Raw genomic sequence first — 21,877 nt, 5'->3', positions numbered from 1 at the left:
AGTTAAGATGTAAGGCACTCTACGCTGCTGTATTTTGCGAAACTTTTGCAATAAATTAAGTAAAAAAGGTGAGAATGGTACAAAACAAACACGTGTATAACGCGTAGTTTTTGAATCCTGTATGGGTATTCGTTCTTTCTATCCTGATGAAAATTCCGATATCGAATACATAAGTTTACGAGCGATTTTACGTGGTATCGAACTGGAGAAAACAGTCTCGTTTAACATTCCACATTTTTCATATCAGATATACTTCGTAGCATGTGGGCGTAGTTTTAAAGTCCTGGATGTTTTGCCTTTTTTCCAGTCCTGGTGAAAATTCAGATATCGTATAACTTCGTGGGACTGAACGTTTTGCAGAACACTACTAACGTACAGTTTAATTGTACAATTAGCTGTGGGTTATCAGTGCTCATGGTACCCATAAAGGTGTCGAATATACAACATGGTAAATGTATTGGAAAATGGTCTTTTCTCAGTACGATTACAAAGCATGAAACCATATTTTGTCAGGCGTTCGTATAGCTACTGTCAGACAAAACGTCAATATGTTTTCTGTGTCGTTTTATATTGTATAGATTTTCAGATCTGTTTCCACCGTTTACATTTTCTGTATAGAGAATTCTGTTCTTTCTTCCAAGCGGTTAGATGACCTTGATGAACAGCATATAGTCATGTACGAATATGAAACTGTCATCTTGGAAAATCTTATACATTTTAAGTAAATATGTGAAGGTAGACCTTTTGCAGTTAAGTAAAAATGGCTATAATGTTTCCGTGTAACATTTCACATTTTTTCGTACCAAATATGTGTTAGTGAGATGTGCGTAGCTGGATTTCAAATCTTGGACGTTCTGCAGTTTCTTCTGCTATCTTGACTGAAAATCGTAAGTTCAATTTAAGTACATATGTGAAGGTGCATGTTTTGCAGTTCGGCAAAAAGGCGAGAATGTTTTCGTGTAACATTTCAATATTTGGAATGCGCATAGCTTGATTTCAAATCTTGAACGTGTATCAGTGTATCTTGATGAGAATTCAAATATCAAACACATACGTTTATAAAATTGTAACAAATGAGCCCTCGGTCACAAGACTAAAAAATTGTGACCGAGGGCTCATTTGGTTCTGACATACGTTAACACTAACGTAAATTTTAAGTGTCAAATCCGATGTTTTTGAGGCATCAGTCAATGTTCGCGGCAATTCGTCATCCGCGATGGTTACACTGAAAAACGTTATAAATGTGTTGAACTTGGACGTGATGTTGGTAAGTAGTTCTCTCACAAACATTAAAAATATTTTTATTTAGAACAATTTCCGGAAAGATCTGCCGTGCATTGAAAAGAACAAAAACCGTTAATAACGTTAGTTTCTGTTAAGGCTCATGGTAACCTTAAATGTGTTGGGACATATTGCAAATTGTTGGAAAATAGTGCAGTTCTTCGTACGATCACAGAGTATGAAAAAATATTTTTCCTTAAAACAATTTGCAAAAGAACACTGTATACCAAATCCTGATCTGGCCTTCGTAAAACATTCATGCATAATATTTTCAGTCTTCATAAATTTTAGTGAGCTTTTTCAAATTTGTTTCGAGTGATCATATTTTCCGTATCGATAACGCTATTCAACGTCACACTGATGAACTGCACCTTGTCAAGTATGAATGTGTAACTACTTGTCTTATTTTCAAATCCTATGCATAAATTTAAGCACATACGTGAACAGTATAGTAAATAGCAATTTAAAGAGTTGTAATGAAATTAAAAACAAACTTTTGTCGGTCCTTTTTATTTGGATGACCCAAAAAATGATTTACATTACAACAAAAATTTAGTTTGAGCAGCAACTTTTGTTTACACAGAATGTCGGAAATGTTTAGCCTGGGCTTGCCATCCCCAGCAGCTTCGATGTTCACCCGCACACAAAGATCTTGGAGGAAACAGCACCAGAATAGTATAGTGGTTGGTACTTCCATAGGCTGGTACTTCCGTAGCCTGGTATCACATTGTGGTCCCAGTTGGACGATGGTAGCGCCTCACCCGGGCACCTGCAACAGTGCCGTTCATCTTAATCACAGCTTCTAATCCCTCTATTTTTACAGGCTAACAAACAAGATCTTTCTTTATACTTTAAAGACTTTAATATCTGTGACCGGGCATTAATATGCTAAATTGTACGCAGCTCTCATAAAACAATTTGCAAATGAACCGCTTTGCAGACTCGAAGATTCACGACAGTTTTGAAGCACAAAAAGTTTTTTTCTTTTTAATGTAGTCACCGATAGCTGGGTAATTACATGTCACTGGTTTGAATCTCGGTAGGAGATTTCAATTCCCTATGTATATAATAAATGGAAATATTTATTAACAAATAATGTATTATAATTTTTAACAAAATATTCTTATATTCTTAATTACTGACCTCATTAAATTGCGAGTATTCATATTAAATTAAAATTATTTACAAACAGGGAAAGCATCAAAGAACAATGTATAATTTTTTTTTTATTTCTAGAGGCGGAACGGCCATTGATGTAATTTTCTTTCTCACCATCTAGCTCTGCAGATGAAGAAGAATCATCAAAGAAGGTTGTATACATGGAAGAATCCTGGAGATATTAAAAGGTTATCAGATAGATTATATAATGGTAAAACAGATTTAGGAACCAGGTTTTAAATTGTAAGACATTTCCAGGGCAGATGTGGACTCTGACCACAATCTAATGGTTATGAACAATAGATTAAAACTGAAAGGAACAATTGACAGGAATGGGGGAAAGAAGTACAGTAGAAGGAGAATGGGTAGCTCTGAGGGATGAAGTAGTGAAGGCAGAAGAGGATCAAGTAGGTAAAAAGACGAGGGCTAGTAGAAATCCTTAGGTAACAGAAAAAATATTGAATTTAACTGATGAAAGGAGAAAATATAAAAACGCAGTAAATGAAACAGGCAAAAAGCAATACAAACGTCTCAAAAATGATATCGACAGGAAGTGCAGAATGGCTAAGCACGGATGGCTAGAGGACAAATGTAAGGATGTAGAGGCTTATCTCACTAGGGGCAAGATAGATATTGCCTACAGGAAAATTAAAGAGACCTTTGGAGAAAAGAGAACCACTTGTATGAATATCAAGAGCTCAGATAGAAACCCAGTTCTAAGCAAAGAAGGGAAAGCAGAAAGGTGGAAGGAGTATGTAGAGCGTTTATACAAGGGCGATGTACTTGAGGACAATATTATAGAAATGGAAGAGGATGTAGACGAAGATGAAATGGGAAATACGACACTGCGTGAAGAGTTGACAGAGCACTGAAAGACCCGAGTCGAAAAAAGGCCCCAGGACTAGACAACATTCCATTAGAACTACTGACAGCCTTGGGAGAGCCAGTTCTAACAAAACTCGACCTACTGGTGAGCAAGATGTATGAAACAGGCGAAATACCCTCAGACTTCAAGAAGAATATAATAATTGCAATCCCAAAGAAAGCAGGTGTTGACAGATGTGAAAACTACCGAAATATCAGTTTAATAAGTCACACCTGCAAAATACTAACGCTAATTCCTTACAGACGAATGGAAAAAATCTGGTAGAAGCCGACCTCGGCGAAGATCAGTTTGGATTCCGCAGAAATGTTGGAACACGTGAAGAAATACTGACCCTACGACTTATCTTAGAAAATAGATTAAGGAAAGGCAAACCTACATTTCTAGAATTTGTAGACTTAGAGAAAGCTTTTGACAATGTTGACTGGAATACTTTGTTTCAAATTCTAAAGGTGGCAGGGGTAAAATACAGGGTGCGAAAGGCTGTTTACAATTTGTACAGAAACCAGATGGCAGCTATAAAGAGTCGAGGGGGATGAAAGAGGAGCAGCGTTTGGGAAGGGAGTGAGACAGGGTTGTAGCTTGTCCCCGATGTTATTCAATCTGTATATTGAGCAAGCAGTAAAGGAAACAAAAGAAAAAGTCGCAGTAGGTATTAATGTCCATGGATAAGAAATAAAAACGTGAGGTTCGCCGCTGACATTGTAATTCTGTCAGGGACAGCAAAGGACTTGGAAGAACAGTTGAATGGAATGGACAGTGTCTTGAAAGGAGGATATAAGATGAACATCCACAAAAGCAAAACGAGGATAATGGAATGTAGTCGAATTAAGTCGGGTGATGCTGAGGGAATTAGATTAGGAAATGAGACACTTAAAGTAGTAAAGGAGTATTGCTATTTGGGGAGCAAAATAACTGATTATGGTCGAAGTAGAGAGGATATAAAATGTAGACTGGCAATGGCAAGGAAAGAATTTCTGAAGAAGGGAAATTTGTTAACATCGAGTATAGATTTAAGGGTCAGGAAGTCGTTTCTGAAAGTATTTGTATGGACTGTAGCCATGTATGGAAGTGAAACATGAACGATAAATAGTTTGGACAAGAAGAGAATAGAAGCTTTTGAAATGTGGTGCTACAGAAGAATGCTCAAAAATGGCTCTGAGGACAATGAGAAAAAGAAATTTTTAAATAAAAAAAATACATGAATATTATAGAGTAGTACTACATTAGAATATCCCGTACATTGGTAACAAGAACTAGAATCAGGAAATACTCCTATATTAAGTCCAGCCTGACACAGGGCATCACTGAACATGGTCTTTAAATGCTGGTAGGCAACCTGACAAAGGACAATACCTCACGTAGTTACTTCTCTTCATCTGAACATAAAAGTGGATGTTCTGTGTAATTATATATGTGAAAATAGTGAATCTAAAGTTTAAAATGTATAAATAGCAAGAGTGTGATTAATCGAGGCTTTCCTGATAAACCAGTTGTAGAACCGTGTACGTCGTGCATGAAGTGTCAGTTCCGACAATAGTAATAAGAAGTGTTTCAGATATCCCTTCTGAAGTAATAAGGGTTCAATAATCACGTCACGTCTATCTCAAAAACCTCTAAACCAAAAAGTAATAAATGTTTCACAAACAAGGTCCTAGGCAATGACACCACAAAATGAGAGGTTTCTAATTCTACTACTTAAGAAGTTCAAGCTACTTCTACATCGGAGAAATTTTGTCATGAGGAAATTTGAGAACTTGGGGTGTAAACTAATTGACAGAAAACTTTCAGAATGTGCGCAAATCAAATTACTCTACCTTGCCGACTTTTGTAGCTTTAACACACGTTTCCACTGAACTACAGCTCTTCGAACATGGCTGATGTATCAGAAATGTCATTGCGACAGTTGTGCACCCATCACTAACAGGGTCCTACCAACAAAATACTAAAATTTGTGTGCTAGAAACATGTGGATCTTCTTTTAGTCGCTTAGTAAACGCGCACAGCAAATTTGAAAAAACTTGAGATGGCTAAATAAGGACCCTCTCTAAAAGTAGACCGCTTCACGTGGAAATCCTCATGAACATTTGTCACACTTTTTAATATGAACATTGCTTCTTTCCACGCAAAAAATCTCGATCGATGATGATTTGAGATATGTTTTTAATTTTCTTTTTCTTGTTTGACTTAGGGAGATGGAGCTCTGAACACATTTGTTCCAGAGTATGCGGGTAAACTTTGGGGACGAATTGCTTACACCACTAGAAGTAAAAATACTACGGGTGTACTTTCGAAACGCATACGTTAAGAACTATGAGCACTTGTTCATCACCGTTAATGTGAAATACCCCTTCTACTGCAATATTTTGGGAGGAGAGAGAGTACGAAAAAAAAATTAACTTCACTATACATGGTCTCTAAAATGGTTAGAGAAATAGTTCGATAGAATAAATGTGTTTCACTGTAGAGAAGATGTACAAGTGTGCATAGCTCTCAAGGTATTCGTTTAGAACCCAGGTTTAGGGCCTTTTGGTGAGTACAACCTCCTCCCACAATACGGAAAGCAAAGAGCTTGTAGTAAAATAGGTGTGCTTCACTGAATCGGTGAATTAGTGCTCATAGATTTTAAGGTGTGCATTTTGGAGCCCATGTCTACTAGAATTTTTTTTTCTTGTCTTCGTCTGAGAAACATGTCTCCAAAGTTTGTGAAAGTAACATCCTGCATAGCTCTACTGTGAAACCTAGAGAGGGAAACAAAGTCTACATGTAACTTATTTTTATTTCTTGTATTCTGATTATCTACCTTACAGATGACATTTTTATTATTAAAAACATCCTTCAACTGGCGTCTGCAAAAAATATGACAATCTAAACAATAACCTCACTGCTCACTTCTGCTTATTTACTATAGCAGAAGATGATTCTACATAACAGAGTGAAAACCACAGATTGTATATTAGGATATACTGCACTGATGGTATTATGGCTGATTGCATCCTCACTACTTGTCACATCCTAAGAAAAAGCGATAAACTCAGGGAGACAGATTTACACGTAAATGTGTAATATTAAAGAAGTTACATAATTCTGCCGGTGATCTGATCAGCTTTGTGACTCAGAATGTCGTCTGTCCTTGAATCCTCAGGGTAGCACGTAGCTCTGCATATTAATACGTAAGCCATGGCCAGTCACGACCCGAGTCGAATTTACAGTGTGGAACCAGTAATGGTATTACCACAAAAATTAAGTCTGTGCCTTCACATAACTATTACTTAGACAATGGGAGAAATGTCTGAAAGCTAAAAATTAGCTATAATATTTAAATTTAAGAAAGGCGTTGGGAAACACAGAATTACAGTGTCATATCTTGAGAACATAGGATAAAAAATATTTTCGAAGATAACGTAAAGATTCGCAATAATTTTAGAAAATATCCTGGTGAAAGACCAAACTGCTTTCAGCAAGGCTATGTTCTAGTCAGACAAATCATTTCCAAACTGCATTTTCACTCTGCTGCAGAATGTACGATGCTATGAAGCTTTCCTCGACTATCAAAATTGTGTGCAGGATCAAAACACGAGCTCGGGACCTTCGCCTTTCGAGGGCAAGTGCTGTGCTAAATGAGCCACCCAAGAACGACCCATGGCCACTCCATCAGTTTTACTTCCACCAGTACCTGAGCTCCTAGCTTCCAGCTTCACAGAAGTACTAATGTGAGACTTGCAAGACTAGCATTCCCGGAAGAACAGCTATTGTGGAGACACTGCTTAGCTACAGCCTGGTAGATGTTTCCAGAACGAATTTTCATTCTGCAGCGGTGTGTGCGTTGATATGAAACTTCCTGGCAGATTAAAACTGTCTGCCCGGCCGAAACTCGAACTCGGGATCTTTATCTTTTGCTGGCAAATGCTCCACCAACTAAGCTACCCGAGCACGACTCACAACCCCTCTTCACAGATTTACTTCCGACAGTACTTCCTCTCCTATCTTCCAGTTGCGATTTACGGAAAGGAGAAAGTTAAAATAAGAAATCTACTAAGACAAGGATGCAGATTGATTCTTTTTTAATATCTTATGTCGATGGTACATTGCGACAATAATTAAGTAGAAAAATAGTTTTAAACCCTTTAAATTTAGCCAACGGCATTAGCATTGTCAAACTTTGCTGATGACTAGCTAAAAATCGACAGCGAAAACACCCTTCAAAAAATCATTTACAAGTTACTCGTAAATATAACTGCAAGATCTATAACTAATCTCAGACTAATGTTATGGTTTTCAAAGGTTAAAGATATGATACCAACATACGTTCAGAAAATCTAGGGTAAATAAATTCAACTTCTGGGGAAACAATTATATTAATGGGACGATATACAAGCACTGATTGAATAGATGAGGAAAGAAACCCTAAAGAAGTTCTACAAAACAATAGCAAGATCTGAACTTAGTAATAGTGGTACTTGCACAAAAACTTCCGGAAGTTAACGAAAAATGCGAGGTTTGGAAAAAACGTTTTAAGAACAGCAGCTGACTACAGACTGTCTCACAAGGAATATACTAATCAGACAAGACCATAAGACAGACAACAGATCAAGAACAATGAAGGAATCATGCCAGGAGGACGAATGAAAATAGACTGCCCAAAATAGCAATAAATTATCGACAATTAAAGAAAAAATAAAACCCCAAAAGGAAGAGGTTAACAGACCGAACAGAAACTAGCAGTAGAGGCACAGAACAAGAGGATGTAACAGGCAAATGACTAACACCTGAAGAACGAAAAATAGTCTATCTCGATACGAAATCGCATTGTGAGACCACAAATGTGCACGCAACTTAAATCACTTATGTGGATATTCAGCTTTCAGTAGACATCTAAACCATTTCGTTGCTGGCGTTATGGCGAAAAGAGGACCCCAGTGGAAGAAACTGCGCTACTACATACTAGGGACAAAAGCACCGACTACTTAACGGGTGGACGATATTTTTAATTGCACTCCTTTCAGATACTATCAGAGCGCCACACCTGCTTCGCGGGCGCTAGACATTAACAGTCTTTACAGGCTATTACACAAATATGAACATATAGTGACTGGAGCCCACGAAGCATACGAATATGTGTTAAGAGCGCACAACAGCGAGGTCATTAACATAGAAGCGTGAATTACATTTCGCAGTATTTACGCTTTAAGCAAATGAATATAAATCCATCAGTAATTAATGAAGGTGATTAAGTACAACAGTATGAATTGACGTACTGAGTTTCGATATAGGGGATGTGTTAATAGTTGATTTGTTAGAACCTCCTAATGAACAATTTATACCGAATTCTGTAGCAGTTTGTAAGTAAAAAAGAATGAGTGCTATACGCCGCTATCATTCACGGATAAGTTTGTGTCCGCCAATACACTCGCAGGAAAGTGTCCACTGCCCCGTAATGCGCAATACAGAGTTTTTATTCAGTACACAGTTCTGAGTGGATAATCAACAATTTTCCAACTATAAAATTTGGTTCTTATGGCACTACACGTCTCGAAACTGAGCAACTAACGTACACAAGCCCCATCCCTGACCTTCGATACATTTCTAGAATATTTAGTGCGCGTGTGTTTTTCGCACTGCAACAACACTGGTAGAAAACGAAACAGCTACTCAAATACTAAGGTAACATCTCGTAAATATCTTTGTAAACAATTCGTACTTGGATAAAACAGAACTGCCACGTGTAAATACGATTTGCCCAGAGATGAATGTTTCGCATCAATTATACGATTTACTGAAAGACCGGAAAGTGCCTATGAAACGAATCGTAATTACAAACCAATTTATAGCTTCAATAGAAGACTTAGTTTTAATAGAAGACTTAACAGCCTATTTCAAATCTCACATCCTTTTGTCAACTAGCACTCACATTAAAAAATCCGATAAAATATGCAGAGCAACTATGGTTCACTTTGTATTAGCCTGTTTCATTTTAATACACAGTGCCAACATCTTATTCATACAGCTTCCTGTGTTGTAGAATAACTCACTAAACAATTATAGGTGATAACTCTTTGATACATTATGACCCATATTTTGAAGTCTAAAAATAGCTTTGTGGCCTCTATATCCAGAAATGTCGAATGTTACAGATCGAAGAATGTGAAAATAGTTCCGTCACCATATTTCATTTGTTATCCGCCATGATTCATTTTGCTTCATGCAGCAATAACATATGGAAAGTCGCTGAGACAACATCGAAATGCGAAATGTTTCATTGTTCAGATTAACTGGAAATTTCCCCATATAGTTAGGCTAGAACGGACGTAACAGTAAACGCGATTAGATGACGTGTAAAGAGTAATAGCCGCGCGGAGTGGCCCTCGATTGTTCTTCCCCTCACGCCGAAGGTTCGGGTCCTCCCTCGGGAATGGGTGTGTGTGTTGTTCTCAGCATAAGTTAGGTCTTCAGCAGTGTATAAGTCTAGGGACCGATGGCTTCAGGAGTTTGGTCCCTTAGGAATTCACACACATTTGAACATTTTGTAGATTAATAAATCTTTTGGAAGTGTTTTGCTGCATCAACGTTGGTAACCGGTATTAATGACGGTGTTTGACAAGAATTATTGGTGAAAAGAACCTCTGTTTATATGTGCAACAGAGAAACTCGATACAGATCGTACCTTCTGTTATATGTGAACAGACCCCCAAAACATATGGGACTGACGGGATTTTAGGAATTTTGTGTTTTCGTTTATGTGTAATTAGCTTCTTAATCGTGGGTACGTTGGGAAAAAGATCTGTGCCGAATTACTTGTCAGTTTTTGACATTACATCGGTATAAACGGTAAAAGTTATGCAGTGCCTCCATTGCATCTTTCATAGGGTATGTACTATGCAGGCACCAAATGTATGTACGAAAAAATTTGGGTATTCTGAATTCAGAATGAAGATTTAGTTAAAAAGAAATGTGCATTATTGTGCAAAATCCATTAAATATGGCACAACGCAGGTATCAGTCTACGCTGAAAATCAGTGTTAACAACAATCTCACGTTCATACTCGTTAGCTTCACTACTCATTACCAAATTACCTTTAATACCTAACCTAAGACTTCAGCTTGGGAACAAAATGATCCATATGAGGAACTGATAAATATATGATTTAACGAAATGTAGGATTCCGATTCTACATATTGCAAAAGTTATAAAACTGCTGCCATTACGGTACTCCAATGATCTGATCTCTCCACATGTTAAGTGCAGGAAATGCTCTCTACATCGAAAATTTGTCTGAAAATAAAAACAAATCCGCTAACGTAGATGCCCTTATTCGTATTTGTGACAATGGCATCTGCTCTTTCATTGCTTGGGCACATGACCATCTTCAGTGGTATAAAAAGACACTAGCATCGAACACTGATATTTTCATTTCATGTATCTGTGACTGTGTCCCAGCCGCCCCAGGAAAAATATTCCGTTATAATGCCGTAAGTTACTGCTTTATTATGACTATATATTGATGTGTGACGGTAAAGAAGTTTTCAGAATTTAAGTATATCCACCAATGCTGTCACGTGCTTAGGACATCGTTTCACTTACAGATTTAAATTCGTTTGTAAACACCCTCGGTTACTGTTATTCAGCCATCAATTTTTGTACAGGTTCATTTCGACAGACGTTACTTGCAAAATTATTGTTATTGGAATACCGTGGCTGTAACGTCTAATTACATCAAACTTAATTATTCCCCTTTCCGTAGCGATATGCCCTAACTCAGACACCAGATGCCTCCAAAACGATGAATTACGTACTGTTCAGAAATTGCTTTACTCTTACAAATACAAAGCCCACTCAATGTAATTTTGTGTTATGTTGTTCAATAAAAAAATGAATTCTATTTTAAGGGGATAAATTCACTTTATTCATATGCTACCGATGGTTTAACGCTAGCACAGCCAGATCAATTATGTCGCTGTGTAATTTGTAACTATCTTCTTTCGAATTTTCGAACGAAAATGGACAGTTGGACACAACTACGTGTCATCCGAAGAGTTACTGCCCGTAAACTTAAGAAACCGTTATTCTGACAGCTAGCTGCTTTGTCAAGAATTAAGGATGTATTCTCCTGAAATTTGGTGAAATTGCCAAGTTAAAGAAAGTAATTTCGTATTGTTCGTGCAAGAGCTAAAGCGTATGCTTGTACATATACGCTCTGCAAACTACTGCGTAGTTCACGGCAGAGGATACTGTCCATTATACTTCATATTAATGCGTCTTCCAGTTCCATTCGCAGCGAATCTGCGAAGCTCTCCATAGGGCCAAACAAACGTATGACCATTCGTGCTGTCCTCTGTATACGTTCAATATCCTGTTTTAGTCTCACATTGTAAGGGTTCTTACACTTTAGCAGTGTTCTACGATGGGGCACATGGGTCGTTTGTGAGCAATCAAGCAATCTCCTATCTAAACTGACTGCATTTTCCTAGTATCCTACCAATGAACACAGGTCTTTCACCAGTATAGGATATTCAGTTCCATGTTTGTGAGCAATCAAGCAATCTCCTATCTAAACTGACTGCATTTTCCTAGTATCCTACCAATGAACACTGATCTTTCACCAGTATAGGATATTCAGTTCCATTTAAGCTCTCAATGTCTGACAGGAAGCACATCCCAACATCGTTACATGCAGTGAGCTAGCGTTTGTTACTGTCATGATTATTTCATAAATGCCTGACGCTATCGAAACAAGTATCGTAGTTTTTCAAAGGTCAAAGGACGAATGTTTTTACGCTCAGTTTAGACCACCTCCGCATACATGTCTAAAGAGATGTTAACTATACGTTACAATTCAATTAGTTTCAAAAGGAAAAATACAACGATACAACAACAAATATTTCGAAAGAAACCTTTCATAAAAAATAAGGGGAAGGAAGCTGTCGTCCCAGCTTTATTCAACATCAAGCACAACGTACACATTGAGTAACAGGCCTCTAATATTTACATCTTTGCCCTAACATTTGGTCGGAAGAGCTCTCGAATGTTTTGAAAATAATCAACACGTTAGCAGCTCAGTATTAGTTCTTTCCCGCAGGTTGTCAGAAAACGTGTTACAACATAGCGAAACAATTATTAACTATTAGGAGAGTCATCTTCATACTTATATAAATCGCTAACTGGGGTTACACTTGTAACTGCATGTTTGACAAGCATACATAATCAAGGGTTTTGCGCAAGCACGCTTGAGCCTGTAGGATAGATTTGAGGAGCATAAAGAATGTACAAGCTGCTTCATAGAATTTAAATTAGGCAATCGTCTGAAAGCATACGACAGCATGCTTGAAAGTATAATTAAAGTAATTTAATAGTTCCACAGAGATCATACTGTTACCATAGGGAATAGAATAAAGTTTTATAACATGAAAGCAAAAGCATTTCCTCTCATGAACACACGTATAGTAGTTATTGTGAATGGTCATTCCAAAGTGTTCAGTGACATGCGAAAGTCTCCTAAACAATTCTTTATTCTGCAGAAAACTTCGACCCATTTGCAGCTGAAGGAACTCTCCATGTTTTCCATCATTGCAACCAGCACAATGTGGAAAATTCGACCTCAAAATTACCCGCAATCTTGGACCAACATGCAAGCGCATTCTTGAGTCTTGTGGAGGCGGAGGGATTTTGTGCATGCTTGCGCAAAACACTTGATCATGCGTACATCAAGCATGATGTTATGCGTGTAGCCACCTCTAAACACGATAACATTTTCAGTCCATTTCCTGCACCTACTACGCAAAGTAAAAGTCGCGATGAATAAACGCTGATGGTGCACCTATTTACAAACGATCCGAATAACGATCCCTCATAAAGGAAAGGAATGATGATAATGAATGAAGAGTAATAATAGCCCAGTCAACGAGCACCAAAACATGCGTGACTGGGGGGGGGGGGGGGGGGAATCAAATGTAGTCGCAAATATGTGTACAATGGTGTGAGGGAGTGAAACAATATACTCTGACCGAGATGGAGTGTGAGCACTGGGGTGGGCTGAAGTGGAGGCGTTTAGAAGTAACATTTTTATGTTCTTTATTAATACGAAAAACAACTCGTAGCGACGATGTCCCATCTTATGAAAAGGTTCCCATTCGTTTTCTTTAATGTAACATAGGCTCCGCGTTACAGGGAGGGGACAATCGAAATTTAAAAACACATTTAACCAGTGAAAATTAGTGTATCTTTACACTGTGTTTCACTATTCTTCAGTTTTACTACTTTACAACTGTCCGTGCTATTCTTCATGCAAGAGTGCTATTAACATTCATCGCATTCCACTACTTATTGATAGACAATATAAAACGATCATACAATTAAATTAATTGTAGATATAACACGGATGGTCACATGCCAAAAACCCATTTAATAATTAGCACTCTCATTGCGATCGATCTGACTTTCTCTACACTTATCCGCAGACGCACGTTAACAAAGCATCAGTTACAGCGACTCCACTACATTCTCAGTGATTTCGTTTTAACTATTCACATCAAATTAATGGACAATGCTGAGAAAGGAAAGACCTGTCTGTTATCTGAAAATCGAGCAGCGCAAAAGGTGGAGAAAGTTGCCTTTCAACCTCTGTACACGACTATGAATCGACTTGTCCCGTAGCGGTGTAAAACGTTGGGCAGATATCTACATGGATTCTGTACACATGTGTTTCTTGCGTTAGTTTTATTTTAAACCGTATCTGCTTTCAATGTAGTGTCAACGTATTTTACGGAAAATAAACACCCTCATAACATGTCAGTAGGCATGTCAGTATACTACGTCGTCAGCGATTCACAAGTACCGTGATCTTCGCATCGTCACACCTGACACGAAAATAGCTTGAATGGCCTCACATGGCAAAGTCAACACGAAACGGTATGATCCTAATGAATGTTCTGAATTGTCGTCAACTGTCGTATCGTCTTTCCATGTTGATATGGCCGTTTGAGCAGGTCCCGGGAGCCAATAAAAAAATTCTTCGCAGTGGAGTGTCAGTATAGCTATGCAAACATCCTTAAGCTCCACATAAAGAACAGTACATATGGGAAGGCACTTATTTCCATGCGCGTCTGTGACAGAAATAAAATCTAGTAGTGCACAAGATGACGCCCATTAGTAACACATCTACATACATACTCCGCAAGCCAAGGTAGGGTGCGTGGTGGGGGCACCTGTACCACTACTAACCAACCAATTCCGATGGCTGTTGTAGAATCGTTTTGCAGTCAATTTCAAATTCCGGTTGTCTAAATTTTCTCAATGTTCCTCGAAAAGAACGTCGCTCTCCGTCCATGGAGCCCCATTTGATTTCCTGAAGCATCTCTGTAATACTTGCGTATTGGTACAGCCTAGAAGTAGGAAATTTAAATATGTATCTCAGTAGACTCGTTTTCCAGTCAGATTCAAATTCCGGTTCTCTGTAATTTGTCAATACTTGCGTATTGGTACAGCCTACAAGTAGGAAATTTAACTATCTCAGTAGACTCGTTTTGCAGTCAGCTTCAAATTCTGGTTCTCTGTAGTTTGTCAATAGCGTTCATTGTGAAAAACATCGCCCTCTATCCACGTCATTAACACGACCTGATGCGGATCCCAAACACTCGACCAGTACTCAAGAATAGGTCACAGTAGTCTCCTATAAGCAGTCTCCATTACCGATGAATTTCCTGCAACTCTATCAATAAACGAAAGTCGACCGTTCGCCTTCCCTACTACAGTCGTAACATGCTCGTTCCATTTCATATTGCTTTGCAGCATTACGCCTAGATATTTCATCATTGCGACTGTCAAGTAGCACTAACGCTGTATTCGAAAATTACATACGGAAAGCTGCAACACCATAAATGGGAGCTTTATACATGTGTTACATATGAAAGTTATCTTGTGTACCACTCAGCTGTATTTGTGCCACACACATCTGAAAATGTGTGGCTTTACATATGTACTAGCTACTTTTGGTATGACACTTGAGGCTTGTGGTAAATTCTTGAAAATGGCCAACGGTCGAAATCAGCTAATCGCACACATAGCTTGTTTGGAATTTTTTTTCTTAACCATTTGATATTTGTTTTTGACCCACTTCATTAAAGATAAACATTTTTTTACCGTTAGAACTATTTTTAACCAAGTGCCGTTATTCTGTCCTGTGCAACGCAGAAACTAGAGAAAAAAAGTCAACAATCTTTCTTCTCATAAATTTAATGTTTAATTTCGTAATGAGAAACATTTTCTCTACAGGCTAGAAGCCACAGTTTTCGAGCTGTTCACGAAAAATATAAGGTGACATTTAACACGCCCCCACAAACGATCACTCCAGCGCTCAGGATTTTTAGTATCTCGTTCATAACTTCCTCCTAGCATGGTGCAAAAACTTTCTACAGAACGAATTATTTTATCTAATTTTCCTTCTTTGGCGTGACTACAAATGCAGAGGGGAGGTGGAAGTGGACTTACTTGTTTATCAGCAGCAAGGCTTGCAACAAGGGCCGCAGCAGGGTGCACAGCACGGGACACAGCACGGCACACAGCACGGTACACAGCAGGGCACACAGCACGGCGCGCAGGGCACGCAGCACGGCCCGCAGCAGGGGCCGCAGCAAGGGCCGCAGCAGGGGCCACAGCAGGGACCGCAACTGCAAACAAAGGGAGCCCATTATCAGCAGTCAGCATTCCAAACGGCGAAGTACACAACACCGGCCATAGCAGGGTAGTCTACAGGGGCCACAGTATGGACTACAACTACAACAAAGTGGGCACATTTTCAGCAGTCAGCATGGAAAACAGCAAAGCACGCAGCACAGGTCACAGCAGGAGTGTCTACAGGGGCCACAACAACAAAGAGCATATGTACATTTTCAGCTGTCAGCAAAAGACTCAGCAGCATGACATATGGCATATGGTATGGCGCCAGCAGGAGCCACAGCATAGACTGCAACTACAATGTGAAACACACTGTCAGCAGTCAGCACAGAATAGAGCGAAACATGCAGCAAAGGAGTTAGCAGGGGGACCAAAAAGAGCCATAATATGGAGCACATGGACAGCAACTGCAAATGACACTGATTACATTGTCAACAGTCAGGAAAGGGCACAGCAGGGCAGCGTGGGCTTCAGCAGGGAACACAGCAACTACAAAGAGCACGTGTACATTGTCAGCTGTCAGCAAGGGTCTCAGCTGCACTGTGGCACAGCGCATAGCAGGGGCCACAGTCGGACCGCAACTACAAACAATGAACACATTTTCAGGAGTCAACACAGACACAGCAAAGCACACACCACAGGCTACCGCAGGGGCATCAACAGGAGCAACAATATGGATCGCAACTGCAAACAATGTGAGTGCATTTTCAGCAGCATTTTCATCAGTCAGCACAGGACACAGCGAGGCATATGGCATGAGCCTCAGCAGGGATTACAGCAACTCCACCTCTGCAAAGAACATGTCAACATCGTCAGCTGTCAGCAAGGGACTCAGCAACACGGCGCACAAGGCATGTGGCATGGCACGCAGCTGGGGCCTCAGCATAGACTGCAACCAAACGAATGTGAAATTGTCAGCAAGGAGCATAAAAGGGCATGCAGTCGCTGTAACAGGGAGCATAGCACTGAAACTGCAAAGACCATGAATACATCAACATTCAGCTCATGACACAAAAGAACATTCAGTGTGGTACTGAAGAGGCCATAGCAAGTATGACAGCTGCAAAAAAAAAAGTCTGCAACCACCATCAGATATAAGTCTTACTGTGCAGTATACTCGTAGGTGTTATATCCTAGACACGGTACAAATATAAATAATATAGGCAGTCAGCGCAGGACACAAAACAGCATGTAGCAGAGTGCACAACACGATCTACAATACGCAACTACAACAATTGTAAATATGAATATATTTTTCAGACAACATAGGGCCACATGATCTACATGGGACTTGGGTTGCAGTAGCGAGCATGTGAGACGACACAACTCAGTATCTAGTAGCACGAAATCATTGTCAGCACTAGTTACAAGAACAAGAACCAGTGGTAAAAGGACAATCACAGCATCCGCAGCTTTTGCTGTGCCTTTTGCTATGGTAACTGTTTCGGTGCTGACTGTTGGGGAAGTGAACATGAACTATGAATTGGATGATGTTGTATCCAATCATATTGCTTGTTCATAATTTCATGTCCTTCATAAGTGACGTTATTTATCATTTTATTTCACTTGCAGCAATTTGAGCAATTATATCCCATTCTAAACAACAGTTCGAAATTCATAATACGGAAAACGTAAAAAAAATATTACTATCATTAATTTCATTTCTGGTTCTATTAGTCACAGCAATTTCACGCATGCTATTAGGCCCCAACCTAACCATCACCTAATCGTGACATCTTCGGAAAAAACATTCAGACCGATTCTCATTGGCTACCGTGCACTATCAGCCCTTGGCTACGACGGACGATAAACTGCCAACAGCAACAAGCAGCAGGAGAGCAGTGCACTGGAAAAGGGTTATTCCATACTGGATCGCGGGCTTCGACCGGTGACGTAGAAACATGCGCCAAACGTCATAAACAGCATGGCGACTATTTCAAACGGACTAAGCTTCAAATCAGTCTGTCACAACAACCAGGTGTTTTGCTTTCACTTCTGTTGACTTACACCACCGGGTAATCTGCAGGTCAGTCCGTGACCACAATCAAATTTTTCCCTTTCACATTTGTTCGCTCCGCAAACTGAAAATATATATCTAAATGTTGCGTCAAAGAAGCCATTCATATTTCACTGGCTGAAACCGACCACTAGTGCTAAGTATTCCTCTTGATCCAGTGCACTTTAGCGGAGATAGTAGGTTTACTCAGAAGTCTCATTAGGAAATAGCACAGTCTAGAATGGACAAAACAGACGTAGCAGTATGGACTGCAACTGTGAAATATATAGTTAACAAGCAACACAGGGTGAAACAAAGGCTGCTTCATTATTGCTCAATGCTATAAAGAATATTAATTTGTCAGCATCTAGCATAGTATACTGCACAATACGTAGCGTAGGCACAGTAACAAGCATATAAATATAAGGTTTGGCTCCCTCTCCCGGCAAAACTACGCTTTATGTTTGCGGAGTATTATTAAAATCAGCAAGGAACGCAGCATGGGAACCAATAAGGAATATATCAAAGAACACAGGAGTATACGGTATAGTCAGGAGAGGCAACAACAGCACCAACAAAGAAATATATTGTCTCCATTTAATGTTCACATGCTTTATTTATCACATGAGATGATAAATGTAGAGTGGAATGCAGTTACCACGGGATGAAGGCATTATTTTGTTACTGTACACCATGGAGTAATACGAATTGTATGATTCAACACTACGGGCCCATGTACTTATCCAGAACAAAAATTTTAAGAATTATATTTTATTTAATTAAATATCTAAGTGACAAATCTCCACGTTCTCGGTCCTGCCTCTAACGACACAATGACAATTAGATACGTCGTTAACATAAGCCTTGTTTCTTCCGTTAGTACTATCACTAACACGACACTATCTCTAACACGAAGCTGTGTTTCATTTATATCCCTTGCCGTTTGTCTCCCTTTGACATACAAAGATACAATTCGTATATAACTAAAGGCTCTAGTCACTATTCGCTCCGTTTACAGCTTCAGACATTATTAGGATACAGGGGATGTTACGCGTAGTCTTTACGTTCACACAAAATGGAGCTGCTGACAAATCTTGTATTTCTGCGCGGCTAAGAAGATTCTCTTTTCTAATGTCCAGTGTTGTCATATTAACATACAAGAAGTGAACACATTTAGTGAATGACATTTTTATGTCTATGTACACAAAGCGAGAGAAACTATTTTCTGCCCTGCCCTCAAACTTCAAAACTACGCATCTAAAAGCAGATGTCTTTACGAACTCGAATTACGAAATAACTGTTTCGCGCATAATAAAATATGGGCAATGGAAACTCTTCAAAGACTAGTTTAATTGTCCACGACAGGTTATATGCGCGACGTTCAAATCAAATGTCGATATTCTGTTACAAATGTTATAGTTAACCCCAAGTATGACAAAGTTAATCCGCAAAAGCAAAAATTATCTTCAGTAACTACGCTGAGTATTTATGACTGGTTATGTGATCAAGTGTCAGTATTCGGCAAGAAGCATTGCAGCTAATATATAATCTAGAACTATCTGACAGATATATTTAAACAGTAATTTGCAACAACTAAGGTTAGTCCCGAAGTTTTTACTGTAACATATGAATAAATGCCAGAAAGGCATCAAAACAGTTAAGTTTTGAATTCACAACAGCATTCTCACTTAGTAAAGTCACGAAAATTAGCATATGTTGAGTGATCAACCAAAAGAATATAGTTGCTTGTTAAAATCCGAGTATTTGCATTCATATTGAATTCATACGTGAACTTAAAACTTCCGATTACTGATTTACATTTAAGCTAATATTGGCAAATTCGGATGATGTAAGACTCACAAGCGTTTTTACAGATATTACTATTCGCAAAGGAAGTTCCTCAAATTCCGATGCTACTACGTAAGTGTAGTTTAATGTCACGACAGTTTCTCTCAGTGTGCGTTAAAACGAAGAAGTAAACATTAAAATAAATTTAGGTAACGTTGAATAACCACAAAGAATAAAACGAAGTTACGGAACGACATTAAGGAGGAAATGCAGTATCGTGAAATGCGAAACATTACTTTAAGTGCAGGTAGATAAATGGATATTATTTCTTAGATAAATGGATATTATTTCTTCGTGGATAGCAATATGAATCATGTCCGCGGATAATCATATGAATATTCCAAAGAAATTGTCCTCGAATGTTTTATGTCGTATGAATAATATTCTTGGACAGTCATAAGAATATTTCAAAGAAATCACGCTTGTTTGTATCATGTACTTTCTTAAAGCCGAATGAAGTGATTATTCTACCCATAATAAAAATTTAAAAAAACTGTCGTGCATAAGAACGTAAACTGCATCAACATGTACGGCTACACTAAATCGCAAGTTTGAATGAAATCCTATCAAATTATCACGTCCATTGTTAGTGCTTCAGAAGTAAAGAATATCAAATCTCGCCAAAGATCATGGCACAAATATAGTAAAAGAACGATATTCAGTTTTAAAAGGGGATGATACTGAACGGTACATTTATTTATCGGAGAAGCATTAATAGAATGGGTCTCTTGATACGGTCGAAATTCAACTACGTTAACATTAATGGTACACACAAAAGATTCCAGAAAATTATCGTGTTATTTGTAACAGTCTCTCGCGGTAATTTGTGCGCTGTAACAATCACGCAAAGACGACTAAGGCACAGTTTAATTCTAAATGTGGAACAGTTCTATCTGCTTCTAAGCGTTCTTGAGCACAAGTACAGGTCGAAACACCATTCTTGTTAAAGTAAATCCACAGATCTAAATTAGAGAAAAAAACAACCGGATCAGGGTTATAAACCACACCCGGTTATATGCGATCATGAACTCTACATACGTAACTTAAATCTTATTTTCATTGAGGCTCAAACCACGATAATGTTCACCTGCAGCAATTATATTCATTACAAAAACGATTTCCTCAAAAAACAAAGTTATTGTGTTAATTTAGTTTCTTCGCTAATGGCAAGAACCCTGGCGAAATCTAAACTAAATTCATACGAGAAATGTTAATTTGTAAAAATTCATCGCTGCATTTTCTACGAAAGCCGATTAACAAATCCTACAATAGCATCAACTTTGTTCAAACACATTTAACTAAGTCCCAATAAATCTGCATACCAAATCACATTTCGTTGTAGTCAGCAAAACGAACGAAAAAACGGCCCACAAAAATATACGATTATGGCTAGTGTCAGAATGTACAGCCAGAGACGCGTTGTGACAAAAGTCACAAACGCTCTTTCACCCGAACTATAAAACAAACTTTTTAATTACGTAGCATAAATATGAAAACTATCACGAAGCAAAACACACAAATACACATACTAAAAACGACTGAAATTTGAAAAATTATTTTCACTTACCCAGGCATTTTGTGGTGTGGTTATTAACTAACCAAAGGAACAGAGAATTTTGAAGTTGCCAAAAAATTGGCAATGGAGTTGCTGCTCAATCTGATCTGTACAGATCAGGTTCCAGACTGACAATGACTAATTTTCGTCGGAAGACAAACTCGTAGCGATTGTGTGACGTATTGTTCATTGTAGGCAGAAAAATGGCTGTCGTTTCGGCCAGAACTGTGACCGGATAAACGTTTGCGTTCTTTGCTCTCGCAGAAACTACATTCAAATATGCGGGAACGAACAGTTTTGTGTAATTGTGAAATAATCAGGGAGAAATCTAATTCCTTACGTTTTGCAGAAACCGCCGGTTCTCCGTTATATATTTCACATACACACGGACTAATAAAGAAAGCATTAACAAATGACAATTTTGCTAACAATAAGACAGAAATAAATCCCGATAATGGACATGACAGCAGGCATAACAGTAAATGC

At 38.6% G+C, this 21,877-nt stretch overlaps 1 long non-coding RNA gene across 1 annotated transcript; it reads right to left on the bottom strand.

Annotated features, from left to right (window-relative positions):
* Positions 1–1,775: 1,775 nt before the first annotated feature.
* Positions 1,776–21,554, bottom strand: LOC126266934 (uncharacterized). The gene is made up of 3 exons (XR_007548950.1): positions 21,404–21,554; positions 15,807–15,985; positions 1,776–2,050 (listed from the first exon to the last, which is right to left on the bottom strand). It is a non-coding gene; the product is annotated as an uncharacterized LOC126266934 (long non-coding RNA).
* Positions 21,555–21,877: the final 323 nt, after the last annotated feature.

Source organism: Schistocerca gregaria, chromosome 4 (assembly GCF_023897955.1).
Source record: "Schistocerca gregaria isolate iqSchGreg1 chromosome 4, iqSchGreg1.2, whole genome shotgun sequence".
Taxonomy (NCBI): domain Eukaryota; kingdom Metazoa; phylum Arthropoda; class Insecta; order Orthoptera; family Acrididae; genus Schistocerca; species Schistocerca gregaria.
Note: the sequence above shows the minus strand (reverse complement) of the source record. Positions and strands in the feature narration are given on the sequence as shown.